Raw genomic sequence first — 10,290 nt, forward strand, 5'->3', positions numbered from 1 at the left:
AACTGTATGGCAGTATTGTGTAGCACAGTGTATGGTGGTATTATTTCAGCACTGTATGGTAGTATTCTGTAGCACAGTGTATGGTGGTATTATTTCAGAACTGTATGGCAGTATTGTGTAGCACAGTGTATAGGGGTATTATTTCAGCACTGTATGGTAGTATTCTGTAGCACAGTGTATGGCGGTATTATTTCAGCACTGTATGGTAGTATTCTGTAGCACAGTGTATGGCGGTATTATTTCAGAACTATATGGCAGTATTGTGTAGCACAGTGTATGGTGGTATTATTTCAGAACTGTATGGTAGTATTCTGTAGCACAGTGTATGGCGGTATTATTTCAGCACTGTATGGTAGTATTCTGTAGCACAGTGTATGGCGGTATTATTTCAGCACTGTATGGTAGTATTCTGTAGCACAGTGTATGGCGGTATTATTTCAGCACTGTATGGTAGTATTCTGTAGCACAGTGTATGGTGGTATTATTTCAGAACTGTATGGCAGTATTCTGTAGATCAGTGTATGGCGGTATTATTTCAGCACTGTATGGCAGTATTCTGTAGCACAGTGTATAGGGGTATTATTTCAGCACTGTATGGCAGTATTCTGTAGATCAGTGTATGGCGGTATTATTTCAGCACTGTATGGCAGTATTCTGTAGCACAGTGTATGGCGGTATTATTTCAGAACTGTATGGTAGTATTCTGTAGATCTGTGTATGGCGGTACTATTTCAGAACTGTATGGCAGTATTGTGTAGCACAGTGTATAGGGGTATTATTTCAGCACTGTATGGTAGTATTCTGTAGCACAGTGTATGGCGGTATTATTTCAGCACTGTATGGTAGTATTCTGTAGCACAGTGTATGGCGGTATTATTTCAGCACTGTATGGTAGTATTCTGTAGCACAGTGTATGGCGGTATTATTTCAGCACTGTATGGCAGTATTCTGTAGCACAGTGTATGGTGGTATTATTTCAGAACTGTATGGCAGTATTCTGTAGATCAGTGTATGGCGGTATTATTTCAGCACTGTATGGCAGTATTCTGTAGCACAGTGTATAGGGGTATTATTTCAGCACTGTATGGCAGTATTCTGTAGCACAGTGTATAGGGGTATTATTTCAGCACTGTATGGCAGTATTCTGTAGATCAGTGTATGGCGGTATTATTTCAGCACTGTATGGCAGTATTCTGTAGCACAGTGTATGGCGGTATTATTTCAGCACTGTATGGCAGTATTCTGTAGCACAGTGTATGGTGGTATTATTTCAGAACTGTATGGCAGTATTCTGTAGCACAGTGTATGGTGGTATTATTTCAGAACTGTATGGTAGTATTCTGTAGCACAGTGTATGGCGGTATTATTTCAACACTGTATGGCAGTATTGTGTAGCACAGTGTATAGGGGTATTATTTCAGCACTGTATGGCAGTATTGTGTAGCACAGTGTATAGGGGTATTATTTCAGCACTGTATGGCAGTATTCTGTAGCACAGTGTATGGTGGTATTATTTCAGCACTGTATGGCAGTATTCTGTAGCACAGTGTATGGTGGTATTATTTCAGCGCTGTATGGCAGTATTCTGTAGCACAGTGTATGGTGGTATTATTTCAGCACTGTATGGCAGTATTCTGTAGATCAGTGTATGGCGGTATTATTTCAGCACTGTATGGTAGTTTTCTGTAGCACAGTGTATGGCGGTATTATTTCAGCACTGTATGGTAGTATTCTGTAGCACAGTGTATGGCGGTATTATTTCAGAACTGTATGGCAGTATTGTGTAGCACAGTGTATAGGGGTATTATTTCAGCACTGTATGGTAGTATTCTGTAGCACAGTGTATGGCGGTATTATTTCAGCACTGTATGGTAGTATTCTGTAGCACAGTGTATGGCGGTATTATTTCAGCACTGTATGGTAGTATTCTGTAGCACAGTGTATGGTGGTATTATTTCAGCACTGTATGGCAGTATTCTGTAGCACAGTGTATAGGGGTATTATTTCAGCACTGTATGGCAGTATTCTGTAGATCAGTGTATGGCGGTATTATTTCAGCACTGTATGGCAGTATTCTGTAGCACAGTGTATGGCGGTATTATTTCAGCACTGTATGGTAGTATTCTGTAGCACAGTGTATGGCGGTATTATTTCAGTGCTGTATGGCAGTATTCTGTAGCACAGTGTATGGTGGTATTATCTCAGCACTGTATGGCAGTATTCTGTAGCACAGTGTATGGTGGTATTATCTCAGCGCTGTATGGCAGTATCCTGTAGCACAGTGTATGGTGGTATTATTTCAGCACTTTATGGCAGTATTCTGTAGCACAGTGTATGGTGGTATTATTTCAGCACTGTATGGCAGTATTCTGTAACACAGTGTATGGCGGTATTATTTCAGCACTGTATGGTAGTATTCTGTAGCACAGTGTATGGCGGTATTATTTCTGCACTGTATGGTAGCATTCTGTAGCACAGTGTATGGTGGTATTATTTCAGAACTGTATGGCAGTATTGTGTAGCACAGTGTATAGGGGTATTATTTCAGCACTGTATGGCAGTATTCTGTAGCACAGTGTATAGGGGTATTATTTCAGCACTGTATGGCAGTATTCTGTAGATCAGTGTATGGCGGTATTATTTCAGCACTGTATGGCAGTATTCTGTAGCACAGTGTATGGTGGTATTATTTCAGCACTGTATGGCAGTATTCTGTAGCACAGTGTATGGCGGTATTATTTCAGAACTGTATGGCAGTACTGTGTAGCACAGTGTATAGGGGTATTATTTCACCACTGTATGGTAGTATTCTGTGGCACAGTGTATGGTGGTATTATTTCAGCACTGTATGGCAGTATTCTGTAGCACAGTGTATAGGGGTATTAATTCAGCACTGTATGGTAGTATTCTGTAGCACAGTGTATGGCGATATTATTTCAGCGCTGTATGGCAGTATTCTGTAGCACAATGTATGGTGGTATTATTTCAGCACTGTATGGCAGTATTCTGTAGATCAGTGTATGGCGGTATTATTTCAGCACTGTATGGCAGTATTCTGTAGATCAGTGTATGGCGGTATTATTTCAGCGCTGTATGGCAGTATTCTGTGGCACAATGTATGGTGGTATTATTTCAGCACTGTATGGCAGTATTCTGTAGCACAGTGTATGGCGGTATTATTTCAGCACTGTATGGTAGTATTCTGTAGCACAGTGTATGGCGGTATTATTTCAGCGCTGTATGGCAGTATTCTGTAGCACAATGTATGGTGGTATTATTTCAGCACTGTATGGCAGTATTCTGTAGCATAGTGTATGTTGGTATTATTTCAGCACTGTATGGCAGTATTCTGTAGCACAGTGTATGGTGGTATTATTTCAGCACTGTATGGCAGTATTCTGTAGCATAGTGTATATCCATAATACCGCGCTTCTGTCATCAGAGACGCCTGAATATCCATAATACCGCGCTTCTGTCATCAGAGACGTCTGAATATCCATAATACCGCGCTTCTATCATCAGAGACGTCTGAATATCCATAATACCGCGCTTCTGTCATCAGAGACGTCTGAATATCCATTGTGAAAACCGCGAATCCCCAGAGCCAGAATGTACTGTGTGCACCTGTCCGAAGTGACGCTGCTCTGTCAGCGCTGGATGGCAGTATTCTGCAGCACAGTGTATGGCGGTATTATTTCAGCCCTGTATGGCAGTATTCTATAGCTCAGTGTATAGGGGTATTATTTCAGCACTATATGGCAGTATTCTGCAGCACAGTGTATGGCGGTATTATTTCAGCACTGTATGGCAGTATTCTGTAGCACAGTGTATGGCGGTATTATTTCAGCACTGTATGGTAGTATTCTGTAGCACAGTGTATGGTGGTATTATTTCAGCACTGTATGGTAGTATTCTGTAGCACAGTGTATGGCGGTATTATTTCAGCACTGTATGGTAGTATTCTGTAGCACAGTGTATGGTGGTATTATTTCAGCGCTGTATGGTAGTATTGTGTAGAACAGTGTATGGCGGTATTATTTCAGCACTGTATGGCAGTATTCTGTAGCACAGTGTATGGCGGTATCATTTCAGCGCTGTATGGCAGTATTCTGCAGCACAGTGTATGGCGGTATTATTTCAGCACTGTATGGCAGTATTCTGTAGCACAGTGTATGGCGGTATTATTTCAGCCCTGTATGGCAGTATTCTGTAGCACAGTGTATGGCGGTATTAATTCAGTGCTGTATGGCAGTATTCTTTAGATCAGTGTATGGTGATATTATTTCAGCCCTGTATGGTAGTATTCTGTAGCACAGTGTATGGCGGTATTATTTCAGCACTGTATGGTAGTATTCTGTAGCACAGTGTATGGTGGTATTATTTCAGCGCTGTATGGTAGTATTGTGTAGAACAGTGTATGGCGGTATTATTTCAGCACTGTATGGCAGTATTCTGTAGCACAGTGTATGGCGGTATCATTTCAGCGCTGTATGGCAGTATTCTGCAGCACAGTGTATGGCGGTATTATTTCAGCACTGTATGGCAGTATTCTGTAGCACAGTGTATGGCGGTATTATTTCAGCCCTGTATGGCAGTATTCTGTAGCACAGTGTATGGCGGTATTAATTCAGTGCTGTATGGCAGTATTCTGCAGCACAGTGTATGGCGGTATTATTTCAGCACTGTATGGTAATATTCTTCAGCACAGTGTATGGCGGTATTATTTCAGTGCTGTATGGCAGTATTCTGTAGCACAGTGTATGGCGGTATTATTTCAGCACTGTATGGCAGTATTCTGCAGCACAATGTATGGCGGTATTATTTCAGCACTGTATGGTAATATTCTGTAGCACAGTGTATGGCGGTATTATTTCAGTGCTGTATGGTAGTATTCTGTAGCACAGTGTATGGTGGTATTATTTCAGTACTGTATGGCAGTATTGTGCAGCACAATGTATGGCGGTATTATTTCAGCGCTCTATGGCAGTATTCTGTAGCACAGTGTATGGTGGTATTATTTCAGCGCTGTATGGCAGTATTCTGTAGCACAGTGTATGGCGGTATTATTTCAGCACTGTATGGTAGTATTCTGTAGCACAGTGTATGGTGGTATTATTTCAGCGCTGTATGGCAGTATTCTGTAGCACAGTGTATGGTGTTATTATTTCAGCGCTGTATGGCAGTATTCTGTAGCACAGTGTATGGCGATATTATTTCAGCACTGTATGGCAGTATTCTGTAGCACAGTGTATGGTGGTATTATTTCAGCACTGTATGGTAGTATTCTATAGATCAGTGTATGGTGGTATTATTTCAGCACTGTATGGCAGTATTCTGTAGATCAGTGTATGGTGGTATTATTTCAGCGCTGTATGGCAGTATTCTGTAGCACAGTGTATGGCGGTATTATTTCAGCACTGTATGGCAGTATTCTGTAGCACAGTGTATAGTGGTATTATTTCAGCCCTGTATGGCAGTATTCTGTAGATCAGTGTATGGTGGTATTATTTCAGCGCTGTATGGCAGTATTCTGTAGCACAGTGTATGGCGGTATTATTTCAGCGCTGTATGGCAGTATTCTGTAGCACAGTGTATGGTGGTATTATTTCAGCGCTGTATGGCAGTATTCTGTAGATCAGTGTATGGCGGTATTATTTCAGCACTGTATGGTAGTATTCTGTAGCACAGTGTATAGGGGTATTATTTCAGCACTGTATGGTAGTATTCTGTAGCACAGTGTATGGCGGTATTATTTCAGCACTGTATGGCAGTATTCTGTAGCACAGTGTATAGTGGTATTATTTCAGCCCTGTATGGCAGTATTCTGTAGATCAGTGTATGGTGGTATTATTTCAGCGCTGTATGGCAGTATTCTGTAGCACAGTGTATGGCGGTATTATTTCAGCGCTGTATGGCAGTATTCTGTAGCACAGTGTATGGTGGTATTATTTCAGCGCTGTATGGCAGTATTCTGTAGATCAGTGTATGGCGGTATTATTTCAGCACTGTATGGTAGTATTCTGTAGCACAGTGTATGGCGATATTATTTCAGCACTGTATGACAGTATTCTGTAGCACAGTGTATGGCGGTATTATTTCAGAACTGTATGGCAGTATTGTGTAGCACAGTGTATGGCGGTATTATTTCAGCACTGTATGGTAGTATTCTGTAGCACAGTGTATGGTGGTATTATTTCAGCACTGTATGGCAGTATTCTGTAGCACAGTGTATAGGGGTATTATTTCAGCACTGTATGGCAGTATTCTGTAGCACAGTGTATGGTGGTATTATTTCAGAACTGTATGGTAGTATTCTGTAGCACAGTGTATGGTGGTATTATTTCAGAACTGTATGGTAGTATTCTGTAGATCTGTGTATGGCGGTATTATTTCAGAACTGTATGGTAGTATTCTGTAGATCAGTGTATGGCGGTATTATTTCAGCACTGTATGGTAGTATTCTGTAGCACAGTGTATGGTGGTATTATTTCAGAACTGTATGGTAGTATTCTGTAGATCTGTGTATGGCGGTATTATTTCAGAACTGTATGGCAGTATTGTGTAGCACAGTGTATGGTGGTATTATTTCAGCACTGTATGGCAGTATTCTGTAGATCAGTGTATGGTGGTATTATTCCAGCGCTGTATGGCAATATTCTGTAGCACAGTGTATGGCGGTATTATTTCAGCACTGTATGGTAGTATTCTGTAGCACAGTGTATGGTGGTATTATTTCAGCACTGTATGGCAGTATTCTGTAGCACAGTGTATGGTGGTATTATTTCAGCGCTGTATGGTAGTATTCTGTAGCACAGTGTATGGTGGTATTATTTCAGAACTGTATGGCAGTATTTTGTAGCACAGTGTATGGCGGTATTATTTCAGCCCTGTATGGCAGTATTCTGTAGCACAGTGTATGGTGGTATTATTTCAGCGCTGTATGGCAGTATTCTTTAGATCAGTGTAAGGCGGTATTATTTCAGTGCTGTATGGTAGTATTCTTTAGATCAGAGTATGGTGGTATTATTTCAGTGCTGTATGGTAGTATTCTGTAGCACAGTGTATGGTGGTATTATTTCAGCACTGTATGGCAGTATTCTGTAGCACAGTGTATGGCGGTATTATTTCAGCCCTGTATGGCAGTATTCTGTAGCACAGGGTATGGCGGTATTATTTCAGCGCTGTATGGCAGTATTCTTTAGATCAGTGTATGGTGGTATTATTTCAGTGCTGTATGGTAGTATTCTGTAGCACAGTGTATGGTGGTATTATTTCAGCACTGTATGGCAGTATTCTGTAGCACAGTGTATGGCGGTATTATTTCAGCCCTGTATGGCAGTATTCTGTAGCACAGTGTATGGCGGTATTATTTCAGTGCTGTATGGCAGTATTCTTTAGATCAGTGTATGGTGGTATTATTTCAGTGCTGTATGGTAGTATTCTGTAGCACAGTGTATGGTGGTATTATTTCAGCACTGTATGGCAGTATTCTGTAGCACAGTGTATGGCGGTATTATTTCAGCCCTGTATGGTAGTATTCTGTAGCACAGTGTATGGTGGTATTATTTCAGCACTGTATGGCAGTATTCTGTAGATCAGTGTATGGTGGTATTATCTCAGCGCTGTATGGCAGTATTCTGTAGCACAGTGTATGGTGGTATTATTTCAGCACTGTATGGTAGTATTCTGTAGCACAGTGTATAGGGGTATTATTTCAGCACTGTATGGTAGTATTCTGTAGCACAATGTATGGCGATATTATTTCAGCACTGTATGGCAGTATTCTGTAGCACAGTGTATGGCGGTATTATTTCAGAACTGTATGGCAGTATTGTGTAGCACAGTGTATGGCGGTATTATTTCAGCACTGTATGGTAGTATTCTGTAGCACAGTGTATGGTGGTATTATTTCAGCACTGTATGGCAGTATTCTGTAGCACAGTGTATAGGGGTATTATTTCAGCACTGTATGGTAGTATTCTGTAGATCAGTGTATGGCAGTATTCTGTAGCACAGTGTATGGTGGTATTATTTCAGCACTGTATGGTAGTATTCTGTAGCACAGTGTATGGCGGTATTATTTCAGCACTGTATGGTAGTATTCTGTAGCACAGTGTATGGTGGTATTATTTCAGAACTGTATGGCAGTATTGTGTAGCACAGTGTATGGCGGTATTATTTCAGCACTGTATGGCAGTATTCTGTAGCACAGTGTTTGGTGGTATTATTTCAGCACTGTATGGCAGAATTCTGTAGATCAGTGTATGGCGGTATTATTTCAGCACTGTATGGCAGTATTCTGTAGCACAGTGTATGGCGGTATTATTTCAGCACTGTATGGCAGTATTCTGTAGCACAGTGTATGGTGGTATTATTTCAGCACTGTATGGCAGTATTCTGTAGCACAGTGTATAGGGGTATTATTTCAGCACTGTATGGCAGTATTCTGTAGATCACTGTATGGCGGTATTATTTCAGCACTGTATGGCAGTATTCTGTAGCACAGTGTATGGCGGTATTATTTCAGCACTGTATGGTAGTATTCTGTAGCACAGTGTATGGCGGTATTATTTCAGCACTGTATGGCAGTATTCTGTAGCACAGTGTATGGTGGTATTATTTCAGAACTGTATGGCAGTATTCTGTAACACAGTGTATGGCGGTATTATTTCAGCACTGTATGGCAGTATTGTGTAGCACAGTGTATAGGGGTATTATTTCAGCACTGTATGGCAGTATTCTGTAGCACAGTGTATGGTGGTATTATTTCAGCACTGTATGGCAGTATTCTGTAGCACAGTGTATGGTGGTATTATCTCAGCGCTGTATGGCAGTATTCTGTAGCACAGTGTATGGTGGTATTATTTCAGCACTGTATGGCAGTATTCTGTAGCACAGTGTATGGTGGTATTATTTCAGCACTGTATGGCAGTATTCTGTAACACAGTGTATGGCGGTATTATTTCAGCACTGTATGGTAGTATTCTGTAGCACAGTGTATGGCGGTATTATTTCAGCACTGTATGGTAGCATTCTGTAGCACAGTGTATGGTGGTATTATTTCAGAACTGTATGGTAGTATTCTGTAGCACAGTGTATGGTGGTATTATTTCAGCCCTGTATGGTAGTATTCTGTAGCACAGTGTATGGCGGTATTATTTCAGCACTGTATGGCAGTATTCTGTAGCACAGTGTATAGGGGTATTATTTCAGCACTGTATGGCAGTATTCTGTAGATCAGTGTATGGCGGTATTATTTCAGCGCTGTATGGCAGTATTCTGTAGCACAGTGTATGGTGGTATTATTTCAGCACTGTATGGCAGTATTCTGTAGATCAGTGTATGGCGGTATTATTTCAGCACTGTATGGTAGTATTCTGTAGCACAGTGTATGGTGGTATTATTTCAGCACTGTATGGCAGTATTCTGTAACACAGTGTATGGTGGTATTATTTCAGCACTGTATGGCAGTATTCTGTAGATCAGTGTATGGTGGTATTATTTCAGCGCTGTATGGCAGTATTCTGTAGCACAGTGTATGGTGGCATTATTTCAGCACTGTATGGCAGTATTCTGTAGCACAGTGTATGGCGGTATTATTTCAGCACTGTATGGTAGTATTCTGTAGCACAGTGTATGGCGGTATTATTTCAGCACTGTATGGCAGTATTCTGTAGATCAGTGTATGGTGGTATTATTTCAGCGCTGTATGGTAGTATTCTGTAGATCAGTGTATGGCGGTATTATTTCAGCACTGTATGGTAGTATTCTGTAGCACAGTGTATGGTGGTATTATTTCAGCGCTGTATGGCAGTATTCTGTAGCACAGTGTATGGCGGTATTATTTCAGCACTGTATGGCAGTATTCTGTAGCACAGTGTATGGCAGTATTATATCAGCGCTGTATGGCAGTATTATGTAGCACAGTGTATGGTGGTATTATTTCAGCGCTGTATGGCAGTATTCTGTAGCACAGTGTATGGCGGTATTATTTCAGCGCTGTATGGCAGTATTCTGTAGCACAGTGTATGGCGGTATTATTTCAGCGCTGTATGGCAGTATTCTGTAGCACAGTGTATGGTGGTATTATTTCAGAACTGTATGGCAGTATTCTGTAGCACAGTGTATGGCGGTATTATTTCAGCACTGTATGGCAGTATTCTGTAGCACAGTGTATGGTGGTATTATTTCAGCGCTGTATGGCAGTATTCTGTAGCACAGTGTATGGCGGTATTATTTCAGCGCTGTATGGCAGTATTCTGTAGCACAGTGTATGGCGGTATTATTTCA

Source organism: Phyllobates terribilis, unplaced genomic scaffold (assembly GCF_046119375.1).
Source record: "Phyllobates terribilis strain yellow unplaced genomic scaffold, ASM4611937v1 Scaffold_1__5_contigs__length_1240528914, whole genome shotgun sequence".
NCBI classification, from domain to species: Eukaryota; Metazoa; Chordata; class Amphibia; order Anura; family Dendrobatidae; genus Phyllobates; species Phyllobates terribilis.